This window comes from Brachionichthys hirsutus, chromosome 4 (genome assembly GCF_040956055.1).
Source record: "Brachionichthys hirsutus isolate HB-005 chromosome 4, CSIRO-AGI_Bhir_v1, whole genome shotgun sequence".
Lineage (NCBI taxonomy): Eukaryota > Metazoa > Chordata > Actinopteri > Lophiiformes > Brachionichthyidae > Brachionichthys > Brachionichthys hirsutus.
In genome coordinates, this window is record NC_090900.1 from 14005156 (window position 1) to 14021677 (window position 16522).

The following is a 16522-nucleotide window of genomic DNA, read 5'->3' on the forward strand; positions in this document are numbered from 1 at the left end:
TTCTGTATACATACACAGTAATACCTTGAAATCCAAGTGCTTTGACATGCGAGCGTTCCGAGATACGGGCAAGTCTGCCAGCAATATTTTGCTTTGAGATGCGAGTAAAAATGTGAGATACGAGCAAGCTTCCAGATGTTGACGCTAAGTGGCTGAACACTGCGAGCGCTCCGAGCGCACTTCTCTCGTTCAGTGATTTTCACTGCATCTGTGATGGGTCCAAAGAAAGTAGTAGGATGACAGTGAGAATAAGAAAAAAATGCATGATGGCGGTGAAGTATTAAATTATTGGTCATTAAGACCGTGGTGTCCATAAGTGATGGGACACGCCAGCGGAGTACATCGACGATAAGTACAATCCTCAAACAGAAGGATGCTATCAATGACACAAAGCCTTCCAAAGGAAGAACTATTATGTCTCAGTTTATGTAGATGTCCCTGTAAGGTACAATGAAAGTGTCGTGTATACATACCATCCAACGCTCTCTCTCTCCCTTCCCCTCCTCTTCCTCCTATTGTCTGTCTCGAAGGTAAAACTCATAATAAAACCACATTTTATATTACAGTAATACTGTATATCATTAATTATATTTTTTATATCATAACGATTTTAAAAAGTCCTGATCTGCCGATACCGATTTTTTTTTATTAACTGACAGCAACACCTGCAATTTTTCAATCGTATTTTATTGAACACAAAATAAATCTGTGCAACAGGTTACACTGCAGCCCTGTTTTGAGCCTCTCAACAAAAATAAAGTGCACAGCGGTATTTAAAAAATAAAAGGAATTCATAATTAGTTTTTGACTCATCATGGAATTCATTGACTTTAATGTTTCTTGCCCTTGAAGATATGGGTTAGAAAAATGTTCTCATTTGAGGTAATGAAAATGTGTTGTATTTCTACGAGTGATAATCCTTTAAACGAATTCAGTTGTGAGTGAGCTCAGTAGTTCGATCTGAATGCCACACAAGTGATAAAGTACCAGAAATTGATTGCTTTTCATGTGTTTGTCATGGAAAGCAGATCCAAAAAGTATCAAATCTGCCTTTTCAGGTTACTTTTTGAAATTACCGTTTTGCTTGACATGTTCAATTTCCTTGAGCGTTTACTCACATCAGTGCGTGTCTCATGGCATCTAGATGCATGTTCTTTTTAGCTCACACTGCTGCAGTGAGCCCAATGTGAGACGCAACTCGTCTGGAGTGTCTTAGCTTTGCGTTGCATCATTTCCCCCTGTAGTGCCCCAACATGTCCCAGATATCAGTCTCCTGCAGCAGACAGAGGTGTCTCAGACAGATTTACATACAGCCTCAACAACACAGACGCCCAGCGGTACCACATCACCGCACACCCGCTCAATATTTCATAGTCGTATAAAATATGCCTCAATGTGTGCACAACATCTGCCATCTTTGGGGCTTTGCATCCCCAGGAGGCTCGTTTGATCTGTAATTGAGTCGTGTGCTGAATTAATCAGCAGTTTATCCACTTTTTAATTGAAATAACAATAAAAAAATAAAAATACAGATAACACAGAGAACAGCGCCACTGATCCTTCCTTTATTGTCTTCTGCCTATTGTCAATGCTCTCTAATGGCCCACTGAGCTTCAGGGAAACATTACAATGGTGACAGGAAGCAGAATGAGTTACCAAAGAAGACGTCTCTGCTGCGGAGGGGATGCGTCGTTTGACTGCTCCGTGGAGGATTCTGCTGAGGTTTTGATTTTGCTCAATGTTCTGTTGTTCTCTGAGGGGACTGTGTTGATTTCTCATCATAGTCCTCCTCAGTTAAAAGGGTAAATATTCAGCAAATATAAGATCATTGTGGATTATAGAATCCATACAGTGTGTTCTGAATTGCTCTTAGTATTTCCACATTTCTCTTTCGTAATTAATTTAAGATGCTTGTATGTTTTGCATTAGTGTGAAATTACAATTTAAGATTCTAACATACTCAGAGGTTCACTCGGATCAAAAAGGTTCTGTTTTAATCACGTTTAAAAATCGCCACGCCATGTCCACTTTGGTTTGCGTGTGAAATTGCAACATCTCACTAAAATTAGAATATTCCACATATGATTTATTTTGTTTTTATTTTAGGATTTTTTTTTGTATATATCTATTATTTGATGCATTTGCAACAAGAGCACATCACTTTCCCATCCACCTGAGAAAATGTGCATTCCTTATGTCAAGAACCGACCATTTATCCAGTTCACACGTAAACGGGTGTGGTGGAATGTACATGGGAGTGATTTCTTAAATCATGATTTGTCTCTTCATATGAAAATTAAAATCTATCTAGAATTTACCTAGAATCTTCACACATGAGGATGTAATGGATTTGATTTTACAAACTGGAATATCAAAATAAAAAATAGGCAAAGTGCAGTAAAAACAGATGTCACACAAATTATAAAACTGTTTTCCCCCCACATACTGTAGACAACAGTATTATTAGGGATATTATCTATATTAGAGACTAAAATGAAAATACCAAAATATGTCCAGTCTGTTTTGATAAAAATGAATCTGCTTTATGTTGTTGGTGGAGAAAACAAATGACATTTGAAGCATAAAAATTGGAATTTCTTCTTTTTTTTTTATTGACACTTGACCCATCCCTGAGCAGCAGTGGCCTGTCTTTATAGCACCCGGGGAGAAAATGAAAAGTTTAACATCCTTGAGATTGCCACATGATTTTGTTTGACTGGGCTTTGTAATCACGTCGTCTTCTCATGTCCTCTTCTTTTTACAGCTTAGTGGCTGCAGCCTGCATGCTAATATTTATGTGCATCACTGCACATTACATTTGCTGTACCAAATATTAAATATACACAGGTAGAGAAAAGATGTTGAACATAGTTGAGGATTGAGTGGCCAAAGAGTCAGACATCTCCCTCTTATGTTTGTCGAGGCAAAGCCAATCACGAACATTTCATATTTTGGTGTTGGACACAAACACAATGATGCCCGTGAAGAGCCCTGAATGTCATTACGGACTGTTCTGACCCACTTTAGCCCCTGTGTGTGTGTGTACAGTTACAAAAGTATGTGCAGGTACAGAATATTAGAATATTGCCTCACAACCTCAACCTAATTAAATAAAGAATCCATATTATTTTAACACTGCACAGAAAAAGCTGCTCTGTAATTGTGATATTACTTTATTCATATATTGCTCTGGCCTTTAAACAAAAGCACAGGGGTGTATCCTACCCCCACCCCCAATAATAGCCATAGCAGAGGTGAGATAATAAATTGTTGCAGTGGCGATCAATGTCTGTGGGCCTCGGTGAAGGAGGAGGGGAGCGGGTCTCATTGTTCCTGCTATCTGTGTTTCTGCTCTTTAAGGCACATCCCTGGTTGCCTACATGATGGATGGCGACTAATCTGGAGTGGCCGTTTGGTTCTTGGCATCACTATGGACTAGGAGCACTGGTCCGTCAGGTCTGAGATAGCGGCTGTCCCAGTGCTCTCCAAACTGGGGCCCCAGGGGCCTCTAGACGGAAAGGAGGCACCATAAATCAGCCCATCTGGGGGGCTGTGCTCTGCCGCACCATTCATCGCATATTCTGCTCCCGATGAGAAAGACAGAGCAAAAAAGGTCGGGAGGCAGAGGGTATGAGGATTTCACACACCTGGGGAGAGGGAGTAGGAACTGCATGGAGACGGAGCAAAGCAGGGGTCTCATGGCCCAATGATCAGGAAACCTCGGGGCAAAGAACTGCTGTGAGGGGAAGAACTACCAGAGAGGCCCCACCAAGAGTCACAGAGAAGACAGCTCCTATAGGCTAACAGAGTCCAGCTTTAGGTTAATAGTGATGTGCTTGGTGTGTGAAAACTCGTCTCGTCTCCTGAAGCATTTATACCGAGCATATATACCGAGCATATATACCAAGCATATATACCTAGCTGATGATATATGATCAATGATATATTCAGTCTTACTGTATTTCTTACTGAGTTCTGACGAGGCGGTGGGTCAGAGCACCAGTGTACATATCAAAGGCTGAAAAGATGAGACTGATTGCGATTGTATGAGTGGCAGTCGGTGCGTCTGTGTGCATGTCTGTGTGTGTGTGTGTGTGTGTGTGTGTGTGTGTGTGTGTGTGTGTGAGTGTGTTTATGCCTGTGGCAGTAGCAGGGGTCGAGCACAGAAAGCGTTTGCTGGGTATCATCAAATGGCAGCGTGGCTTTCTGCAGCTGGACCCTGCAGACGATGGCAATGCCAGCGGCTGCCGGGGTGGCTGAGAAGAGTCGCGCTGCTTCAAAGAAACGAGACTCAACTGCAGGGCAGAGAGTCTGATCCAAGCAATGCTCAACCACCATAACAAGGAGGAGAGGTGGGGGGGGTGGGGGTCTCGGTGCAAATGAGTGAAGAACTGAAGGAGCGACGAAACAGGGCGTCATTCAGCTTAAACTTCCTTCTTCAGCTGTCTCCGAGGCTCCTCCTGGGAGAGGACAACCAGAAAATGTGTCAAAAGCTACAGAATAAATCACAAAAGATATGTTTTCTAAAAACAGTGTGAACAGAAAATACATTTACATGCAACGCTGTAAAGTTTAACTACACAACACTCTTCATTCTTCAGCCTCCACCACTTTGTCCTCTGCTCTGCCTTCGTCCTCTTCATCTAAGTCACTCCAGAACTTCTCCTTCTCCTCTAACTCACCTCCTACCTGTGGAGCGTAAGAACTTCTCCTCCTCCTCTAACTCACCTCCTACCTGTGGAGCGTAAGAACTTCTCCTTCTCTTCTAACTCACCTCCTACCTGTGGAGCGTAAGAACTTCTTCTTCTCCTCTAACTCACCTCCTACCTGTGGAGCGTAAGAACTTCTCCTTCTCTTCTAACTCACCTCCTACCTGTGGAGCGTAAGAACTTCTTCTTCTCCTCTGACTCACCTCCTACTGGTGGAATGTAAGAACTTCTTCTTCTCCTCTAACTCACCTCCTACCTGTGGAGCGTAAGAACTTCTCCTTCTCCTCTAACTCACCTCCTACCTGTGGAGCGTAAGAACTTATCCTTCTCCTCTAACTCACCTCCTACCTGTGGAGCGTAAGAACTTCTCCTTCTCCTCTAACACACCTCCTGCCTGTGGAGCGTAAGAACTTCTCCTTCTCCTCTAACTCACCTCCTACCTGTGGAGCGTTCCCACTAACAATGTTCAACATGACACCCTCAATCTCCAGCTTCAAACTCATCAGTCTATCCGACACTCGATTCTCCTCTAGAACACTCTGCACAAACTTGTCCTTCAGGATAACCCCTCCTCCATCCCTCTTTCCATCTCCTCCGTTATAAAACAACTTGAGTCCTGCTCCTCAGCTTCTAGTCTTGTTTCCTTTTCTCCTGGTCTCCTGGACACACAACACATCAACCTTTCTCCTCATCATCATGCCCACCAGCTCTCTAGCTTTTCCCGTCATCGTCCCAACATTCAAAGTCCCTACTCTCAGGCTTAAACTCTCCCATTCCTTCTTATCTCACTGTTGCTGCACCCATCTTCCTCCTCTTCTTCATCTCTTCAACCCACAGTAATCCAATTTCCAGTAGCGTCCTGTGGGTTAACAGCGCTGCTGGCGGTCGTTGTTGACCCGGGCCTCGACCACTCATTCACCCTCCAACCACCATAACAAAGAATGACTTCTATTTTCACCACATTGTATCTCTCTTTAGTGCAAACAGTAAAGAAAAAGTGCAAAAGCTACAATTACGACCTGTCACACAAGTTAAACACCCGGCCCCATCTCCCTCCACCTCTCCTCCTGGGAGAGGAGAACCAGGAAATGTGCCAAAAGCTACAGAATAAAATACATAACTGGAAAGCAGGGGGTGCTCACTTCAAATGAATGCTAATTCCACTAAAACCCTCATCAGCACCGCCACTGCCGCCCGCCACCAACAACTTTGTTCACATATTGATGTGCTCTGCAATCAACTTCAATGGCACGAGCCATCTTGTGAAGAGAGAGGACGATCAAGCCAAAGAATTGAAGAGAGAAAGTCAGAGAAAGCAGGGGAAAAGTGAAATGGGGGTCCCAGATTTCTTTTTCTTTTTTTTCCCAAACCCCCCCCCCCATTAATTAGCCTGCTTGAGCTCATTTGCAAGTCAATGGCTGTGGCTTTAGGACCGGCAGCTTTGAGCCGCAGCGCCCCTGTGATCTCTGGGTCCTCCAGCCCCTCCACCCCTCACATGCTGGATGCAAGTCTTCCTGACAATTAGTACAAAAGAGATTCATGCTCCGTATAGCCAATACATTATTCATATTTTCTCCTCACTTAAATAAATCATAATCTTCTTGAGGGTTTTACTTAAACTACATGCTCTCTCTCTCTCTCTCTCAGCTATCAACTAAATGTAATCAGTTTGCAATGACTTTGACTCATATATGGGTCACTTCTTCAACAACACAAAAGAAGCGGACCTCCAAGTCCCCTTCCCCTCTTAAAATTACGGTTCTGAAAAAACAACAACCAGTAGTTTGTCCACTAGGACATTCTCTAATGTCTGAAAGATCAAACCAGACTCCGCAGCAAGACAATTCTAAAGATTTATAGTTGATCAAAACAGTGTTCTATACTTATATACTTACATATACTTATACTTCCTTATATACTTATATGATGTCTTTTTCTCAAAGACACTTAGCTTGAAAGTTCTTCTGCCTCAGAAAGCAAGGCAAAGCTTCATACCAAGAATGGTGGGGCTTGATGTCTCTTATGTCTTCAGTACTGATCTGCTCTGTTGTGCTGGACCGGCTCAGCCTGGACGAAGCGCAGCAGCTGTCTCAATGATTTAGCAGCCCTTTGTACTATTATTCATCTGACTGGAGGGAGTCAGTGTCCAGCTGAGGGCCTACATCTTTCATGACCACTTGCAGTCCATTCAGACCAAGGTGCTTCCGCGGAATACTTTTGGGACACACAGCGCATGCATGTTGATGTCTATGACTTGATATTGATTTAGAACATCTTTATTTCATTGTGAAAAGGAGGAGACTCGCTCTGGTAAGATGTGATTTTCTCGGGTTACCTTTAGAATCATCATTCCGTCTTGCTGACGTTGATATCATCAGACAGATGCTGTCATATTTCCCGTCACGTTAGTTAATCCATCAATGCCTGCTCGGACAGCTGTCTCTTCTAGCTGCTAACTTCGCCACTCATTTGGAAAGTTGTGCTTCAAGCAACAAAATCCTCCTCTTTCTCCCTTAGAAGTTCTTCAGTCTCACTTTGGCTGATGTATATTTGAGTGTTTTACTCCAGAATGCAGTCCAGGAGATCTGAGGCTTCACTTCGACACCGCTAGCCTGTCACTTGAGACTGGGTGGGAACAGGTAGCGCAATTAGCCAGCAGAGAACATGTTTATCTGTCAGCCCGAAGACAGGATGTGATGGCTTTGAGGAAGAGGAGGAGGAGGAGGCTTGCACTGCCCCTTTTAACTGTGTACAGGCTATTAGACTATTTCACAGTGCTCATTTTCAGATACAAAAAGGGGAATGGTGCTTCCATTGCCCCCCTCACCCAATTAGGAGAAGAATCCCCCTTCTTCAGCATTTATTGCACCTATTCAGTATGCTAGATGTTGCTATCAGTTCTCCATAACTAGGCTGCACAAAGAGCAAACGCTCCATTTGGCGTGATTTGTTGCCCCGCTTGACCACTTCTTTGTCGTGGCTGGGCTGGCTAAGCGCTGTGGAATGGGGCACACCTGCTGTTTTATCAAGTCTACTGAATCTGTAATGAAAAAAGTGAGGGTGACAGTAACAGCGCAGTGGGAGGGGGGGGGGGGGGATAAGAGCAGCATCCTGGCTTATTTGAATCATTTAAGCATCATGCAATTACGGCCGCGCCCGGCACGGGGGTGGGGGGGGCAGCCCATTTTAAAGGCAACACTAATCAATGAGCTCAGCGACGGTGATGTGTTTGACAGAAGTGCCTGTTAGTGCTACGCAGCTGCTCTTGAGGATCGTTACACACCCTGCAGACAATACATTAGGTCCAAAAGAGGGGAATGAAAACAGAACGGTGGGAGGCGTAGAAGGACCGCGGGCCCGTCTGCATTGGAGCTTCGGAGGGCCTTTCGGAGATGGGAAATGATTCTCACGTCTCCACGTCCACTTTGCATAGTTAGATACGGAATATTCAAGCATTGACGTCCTCAAGGTGCTTATTTTACGGTTCCTCACTGTGATCTCTTTAATTGGGATACTTTGATGTGACAAGGTCACACCCACACTGGGATGAAATGTTCTCCATGGACAGTATATGAAATTTACAGAGCGTTTGAAGGTATAAAATTGACATGAAGGTATTTGTTGTTTTAGCGTTACGATAATATTTGAATATTCATAGTCATTTTTTGCACCACTGCACGCTCATATTAGTGATGCACCGATATTCTAATGATAAGTCATGCCTTACCAAGTCGCACAATTAGTCCACAAAGGTACTGGGAATGGAAATGACAACTGTGAAAATGAGAATCGAGCACTTGCACTCTGCTTGGGGTGGGGGATAAAACCCTAAACGTGTTGTCAACATGTGCAAACATGCAGTTCATTTTTAAGCAAACTTTTTTCTATTCCTCTACATGCAATCAGTCTTGTGTAAAGGCTGGGATTATTCTGCCAGCAACCCTTTTAATGGTTGCTTTTATTTGGTTGGTTGCAGACAGCTCGGCCCCACATATAATGTGATGGAAGGAAGTGGGAGAAAATGGAATTGGGTCGTCTGCTGTGTCAGTTTAGTGGGATTTAGGCTTTTCCAGTTAGTTAGTCTCAACATTTGATGAGCTCCAGTAGCATCAAAGCCCAGTGTTGGCGATAACTTTGACTGAGCCCGGCACCTCTGGGACGCGTCAAGCACCAGCGCTTCCCTTTTCATTCTGTCTTTCTCTTTCTCTTCCTCTCTCCGCCTGAAGATCAGGCCATCTGGTGTATGACTGACTGGAGTTGGTGTGCGGCTGGCCAGCCTGCACACTGGAACACAACTCACTTTGTATATTGCCGTGTTTTGGCCACATGGCCAGTTTGATCCCCCCCTCAGCACAACATTTTACATTTGGAACCCCATTCATTTACACTTGTCCAGACGAGCAGCTCAGCAGCCAAAGAGGAGCATCGTGAACGCAATTATCATAGAAAAATAACAGCAGTGGAATTATCAGCATTTCTCTGCGCCTGTGTTCTGCCGCTTTATCCTGGGGAGGAGGAGAGAGAGGAAGTAGAGAGGGATTAAGAAGCAACTGTGTGAACTTGCTACTGGGAGCATGGAGTCACGTGTTGGAAAACAGGAAGCAGACAAAAAAAAACAGAGAACCTCAGTCTAGCCCATGGGTGGGCAAACATTTTGACTTGCGGGCCACATTGTGTTCTAAAATTTGACAGAGGGGACGGGGCAGGGACAGATGGATGGAGTGTTTGTGTAAACTAATATAAATGGATTTGGCCTTTTACAGGTAGCATTACAGCGAAAAAGGTCAAATGAATGAGGTTTAATCATAATAAAATTGAATGATATAATTTGCACAAATTCAGAGGGCCGGATTAAAAAGCCCAATGGGGGCCGTATAGGTTGCCCATGCCTGGTCTAGCCACATCCAAAGGAAAAGGAAAGGGTTAACTTGAGCCAGCTTCCATGGCATCCTAAAGGCAGATGGGTGTGTGTAAGGCTTCAGGTGAACATGGCTATTTCCAGGCCAAGACGTCGCCGTTCCTGACACCCCCTGCCTGCATGGCTCTCTGTGGAGGATGGTGGCTGGCCACTGGAGCTCCATGCAGGTCCACCCCTCATCTATCAGTGACACTACTGTCTGACAGAGCACTTTTTCACGCTTGCTCATGAATATTCAATTCACTCTTACTTCAAGGGTACAAAAGACATATCTATACACAGGAGAGCGAACCGCCATCTCCCTCCGAGTCCGTTCCTGTATCGTGTCCATGCACCTCGCTTGTCGCTCTACCGCTCTATACGTGCACAATCTAAAGATCAGCAACAAAAAGCCAGTCCTTAATTTCACGTGCATGTTTCATTAGAGGTGTCGACTAAGAGACAATTTCTCCCTGACACTTTGAGCAAGTCGACACAATCCTGCACCGTTTGCGCAAAGGAAAAATCCCATTTGTCCTTTGTCAGCACAAACACTTTAATTTGAGGCTTTCACTCCTGAGTAAGCAGCAGATCTCCTCAGAAGCCTGGAGAGACACAAATGCATGTGGGTCCTTCAATTGCTCCCCCCATCAGCACATCGCACCGTGCATGGCCTCCATGTTTTTATCAGTCAGTGAGGAAAGTGCAGGTCTTTCAGTGTATAATAGCCAGAAGGACTGCAGGTCAAAATGTTATTGTCCTCTTAAATACTGCCACATGGAAGAGTTTCCTTCATGCTTTGACACTACATTGTGGACTGTCAACTGGTGAGGCAGCGTGGTTTATTGTTGAGATCTTCAAGCGGTCTTTCTATATTTGTTATCTACAGTGCAGGTACTATATTGTCTACTTGGCCCCCCCAAGGCCTTCGAGCCTACAGATAACTCGGATGAAGGCACACTCCTCATAACCTGATTCTCCAGACATCCCACAGCTGATAGGTGGAGACCCATGGGAGCTAGAGGGAGGTCACCTTTCATAAGCCCCTCCCCCTGGGAGGTCAGGTCTCCTAGCACAGGCCCCTTACGGCACTACCCTACCATAGATTGTAACAGTTGATCACCGAGTAGAGAGAATATCACTTCATCTAGAGGTTTAACTACACTGATATAAGAAACTACGTGTGTGAACCAGCACGCTGTCACGGCCTAGGGCAGGGTAGGACCCAAATGCGAAGCATACAGAGCCGGGGGGGGGGGGGCAGGAAGGTCCAGGAGCCAGGCGGGGTCGGTACACTGGGTGGTCAGGCAGGCAGGTCCGGGGGGGGCAGGCACGAGGAATGTCAAAGAGACAGGCAGGGGTCGCAAACCGACAAATGCAGCATTCTGGATCTTCTTCAAATAGTGAACAAGGAAGTGAGCGATACAGCTGCGTAATATGGGAGATATAAACATGGATGTATTCCTGTGAAGGACATTTAGGAATCAGAATTGTAATAAATGATGATGTGTACAACTGATTGCATGGCTTGTTTGCTTTAAAGACACTGGCAGAAATATCATATAGAAACATTCCCTAATTAGCCTCAATCTGAAGTGGAACTTTGGTTTTCCATGGTGCGCGTCTGGTGAAAGTGAGTTTCGGATGCAGCTTCCAGGCCGCTGAACATCCATCAGCGTAATTGAAGGGGATGTTTGCGCCGCTGAAGCATGTTGTGATGAGCAGATGATTTGACTCTGACTTGGGTTGATCAGTGCTTGGAGCTCTCTAGGTGTGATGAGGACTTAATTAGCCGGTGGTGGATTTGGCTGCCGCGGCGTGCATTGTGGAGTGCAGGATAATGCCGGGGCAATGAGGGGGCTAAGTGCAAACCTCTGTTCTCATAATTGCACATCTGTTTCACGTTGCTTGCCCATGTAATTGCTTCTGCCTTAATTATTATCTCCATGGAGGTTGGCTGCAGGTAACTGCAGGTAAAACGGGATCAGGAAATCAATCTGCTCTCTGATCAGCATAGATATGCTGGGACATCTGGGACAGATGTTTTGACAGCTTCTCTTGGGCACACACACACATGCCCACACAGAGCACTTTAGTGCACCATCAAGTCTTACACTAGAGTGCCATCTACTGGATTGCAGCAGGACCTGCAGAAGAAAGGAAAGATTAAATGAAGTTAATGTCTTGTGGAAAATGACCCGTGCAGAAACGGGACCCGTTTCTACACGGGTCTCGTTTCTCTGACTCTTCTCGTCTCTTCTTGAATCACCTTTTCTAAGCCCACTGCCACTTTCTCTTCAGCTATTATTTAAAGCTGGTGTGGAAAATACATTTGAGCTGTTTGGTGGTTTAGGCCAATATCTGCACTTTCCATATTCATTCTGAAATAGAGTAGCTCACTTTGAGGAAAATAATGAATAAACAATAAATATAAAATATGCTTGATTTGCTTTGTCCACATCCATTTTTCTGTATTTATTGTTTTTGATGGAACCACATATCTGTTTCTCTCTTTCTGTCTTTCTGTCTTTCTTTCTTTCTCTCTTTCTGATTAGTTCTTACTTCACACAATTGTTGTTATCAGCCTTTGGGAATGTTCTTGAGATTTGGAGTTGACTAAGGCAGCACTCATCCCATGACATTTTCCACCAGAGTTGCTGCGAGTACATAAACTGTTTCTCTGCGTACTACTACCTTCAAGTGCAGTGCTTATAAGATAAAAAGTTGTGACAGGACAGGTTGATGAAGAAACTTGGACCAAATACAATCAGAGTTGCTAAAGGCCCAAAATCCAAATTCCGCTTCTCTCCGGTCCTTCTGCTCTCAGCCTGCTCAATTCTTATCACTATCAAATACATTATGCCGAGGTTAATAATCATACCTTGTCTCTCCATCACAGGATCTTTGGACGGATGACGGGGCCGTGGGCTCAGTGAAACTCCTCCAGTCACAGCATCAGTTCGGCCCCTGGCAATGGACCACTTTCCTCACTCTCCTTGAATCCTCTTCATCCCATGAAACACAGCCATCCAGCCAACTTGTCCCATTCCAAATATTTGTGGCAAAAGCAACATGGGGGTGGCGGGGTATGCAAGCTGCTCTTTCATTCCGTGCAGAATGAAAGAAGAGCAGCAGCACAATGTTCTGTGTGCAGCATTTAGCCACATGGTGTCAGTGTGGCAAAACCGAAGCGGCCGCAGTCTGGTGACCAAGTCAGAGCCGGAGCTGTGCTCAAATCAATGATGGAGATGGATTGATTTTTAAATTGTCATCCTTACATGTTGTTACGTAATGCATTGGTGGGGGGGGGGGGGCTCCTCCATGCTCCACCTGTCTGCCATCGTCTCCTCAATCCGCGTGTTTAGCTGATGCGGCCCGTTTCAGCGAGGATTTAGTCCCGGGTTTTGCTGTTGTGCTGTTTTTTTCCATGTATTTGTGTTGTTTGCATTTTGATTTTGCTTTTCTTGTGCAGCTGGTTTCCTGTCATTAAATTCCTGATCTACACTTTCCTCTCCTTGCCTCTTTGTGACATCAGCAACGGGGTCCTGCTTCGGAGCTGCCCAGAGTAGCTCTATCCTCTTTTTAAGCGTATTCTGATCGAAACTTTTGGTCTGAACCTGATTGATTTGTCCACGTTTAATGACTTCTAAAAAAAATAAAAATGCAGTGGGATTATGATATAAAACTGTAGCACCATTGGACTATATTACAATCTGAAAAACCCTCTAACTAACTTGCAATGGAAAAAGCATCAATATAGCGATTATAAACTGCTCGGATGAAGTTTATTTTGCCGTTAATCAGATATCAGATAGAAAAAAAACACTGTACTGATTGATCGCTACAAGTTTTATAGTCAATGTGTTTTATATAGTATGAAATCATTTGTATTTATTCAGTGAAATGCTCTTATAGATTAAGTACAGGACCTCTTCATTTGCCATTTAACCGATATGTTCTCTGTGGATATACATTTTTGATTGAAATGTCCTTTATTGTAAAATAAAATGTGTAAACGTAATTGGTCGCGATTCATGTTTCCGTAGCGGTGAGCTCCGTGCACTGTGTACAGATGTTTTGTGCACGTGGCTCATCAGTCAGAGCCATTCCAGATGACATGGTGTCACTGATGCACAGTAGAGGCTGCAATATTCGTTCATCGATTCAAACTACGGGATGAGCTGGTTCTGCAGAGATCGGGTTTGACTCAGCTCAGAGTTGTCTCAGCCAAACTCAAGGCCAGTTGTGTCCAACACTGTGGCCCCGCCCTTCCCTCTCCTTTCTCCTCTTTGTTTCCTGCTGACACCCTGCATCTTTTATACCGCTGCTTTCAAAGAAAGTCTCCGTGGAGACAATGTGACCCCGGGCTGCTGTCGGCCAGGTCCTTAGTAGCGACTCTGATTGATGGCCAATTGGGCGGCCATAAAGTCTATCTGCCGTTGCCAGATTAGAGCAGGCAAACATGGCCTCCAACGCCGACCAGCCAAGAATGTTTGTTTACAAGAAGCATTCCTCCATTTTGTGCCACAGGTTTACAGATATGAACCCCTGAGTGATTTAGGAGCAACAGATTCGGTGTGATCAATGGAGGCGAGTTTGGAAACAAGCTTGTTGGAATTCACCAATTGCATGCAAGCCGTTCCTTCTTGCTGAAGACTTAGACAGAATTTAGTTTCCCCCTTCATATATGCAAGATCAAGTTGCCGGATATTTCCGATAATAAATCAGCTTAATTTCATGTCTGTTCTGCATCTGAGCAGCTCCAAGGAATAGAGTGGGAATTCGGCCCTGTCCTCCGAAGCTCTGCCAGGCCTGCTCTTCTGGGAAAAGACTTGCATCCTGGCTGCGCATGCAGCTCACTGGCCTTTTGTGTGCAATGATGCAAGCCCGAGTGTTTGGCGTTTCCACGCTGCTCTTACAATCCCAGGGTTGTCATGGAGATGCTCTGGGTGGCAGTGGCAGCAGAGTTGCCGTGGAGGGAGCAACGAGCAAAAGGAGGGAGTCAATTAGCCAGTCTTCCTTTGTCAGCTTCTGTTCGCTGTGGCCAAGTGTGCTGCTGGCGAGAGCGCTGACCCAAGGCGTCAGTCGAAAAACGCAGGAGGTCTCGCTCAGACGCTGAGGCGAACACAAGGCGCTGGGCTGCACCTATTAGAGCCTCCCAAGCGACTTCGACTAAACACGTGTTGATGTTAGATTCATGTCGCTTTACAAACGTGTAAAACTCTTGAACGACCCCCTCCTGATCAGGTGCTGATCTCCTGAGGGAGTGGACACTAAACTACGCACAACTCTACATTTCCACAACCGAAATATCCAACAGTTGGATGTGCATGAGGACAGCAGGTCAGGGCCTGTTGTTGGAATGTGTTGCTGTGGGACATGCAGACAAGCGTTGCTGTCGACTGCAACTGTTTTTATGATCTGACTCAACGTTTGACGATAGTCGGCTTCTTTACAACGAGCTTCTTTGTCACAACTATTAACGGGCTGAAAGGAGTATTCGGCTTGATACTTGTTTTTGTCTTTTCTGAGCCCTTTTTAGGTATCTAAATACCTTATAGTCAGGCTGGTGAAGGAAGCATATATCTAATTCTAATAAAATGACCCAGATGTGGAACTTTTCTCAAAATCTGAGTTGGACCAGAAAACCTGCATTATGCTCTAACTCAGCAGAAGCGGTCGAAACTAATTATTTCTATGCATATATATATTTTTTGTATCCTACTTCCTGTGTATCTTGTAAACATGTAACACATTTCTATAAATTGTACATGTACTGTATATATATTTGCAAATCATTATTTGCATTCATGGATATTTTTCCTGAGGTTGAATTATCGTTTTCACTCATTACAGGAACAAGAACAATTCCATATCATTCTGTAGTTTAGCCCGGATTGTATTTGTATTTTTTTGCAGGGGGGGGGGGGGGGGGGCAGGCAATAAGACAGTTCCGTGAATCAGGTAGACGTCACAAACTGGGTAGTCAGGATAAACAGGCAGACAGGTCCAAAGGGGCAGGCAAACAGGTGGCATCCAGAACAGGCAGGGCAGGAACACGAGAAACAATAACTGGAGCAGAGTGCTGGAATGGAGGAACGAGTCACGGCAATCTGGCAGAGCGGCGTGGGGGGGGGGGGGGGGCAGAGAATGAGTAGAGTCAGGGCTCATGAGAGATGCGTTGCAGGTGATGGGAATGAACTGATTACAGGAGGAGGATCTGAGAAGAAGGTTAGTGCATATAGAAAATACAGCTCCTCCTCAAGCTGTGAGGTATTAGCAGGGCCGTCAACAGACTTGCTGGGGCCCGGGACAACATACCCGGTTGTCCTCCCCTATCGACGGGCCTGGGTATTAGTATGATCTCTGATTCAAGCTGTGAGGTATTAGTATAATCTCTGATTGGAGATGCCTGGTCCAGGCATGGTGCCGTCACTTTGCTGCTGATCCTTCCTGTGTTGCTCTCAAGGAATTTACGATTCCCAGTAAGCTCAGTACAAGTTTAAAGATTTTGGGAAATACATTCTGTAAATTGATCTATGTGAAGTCCCCATCGCTGCAGCTCCTATGATACTAAATATATTAAAGGCATGCAGATGATCTGAAATTAGTGACTGATGGCGTCGCCGTAAGAGGAATGAGAAAACCAAGAAATCTTGACGGAACACTAAAGACTTCATGTGTATGTGTGTGCTTTTTAAGCAAGTTGTATAAATCCACCATATGAAAGTCATTCAGGGTTTACTGTAGTCTGATTACATGTGTAGCAAGGACCTTTGATTGACTATGAAGTAGAGCAACAAAGAAAAGTCCCACTCTACTTGAGCCAGTCCGGGAGGGGGCGTAAAGAAGACTGCAGTAAAATGTCTGCCGCCCCACTGCTCTTGATGAACTCTTTGTGCCAAATGCTTGACAC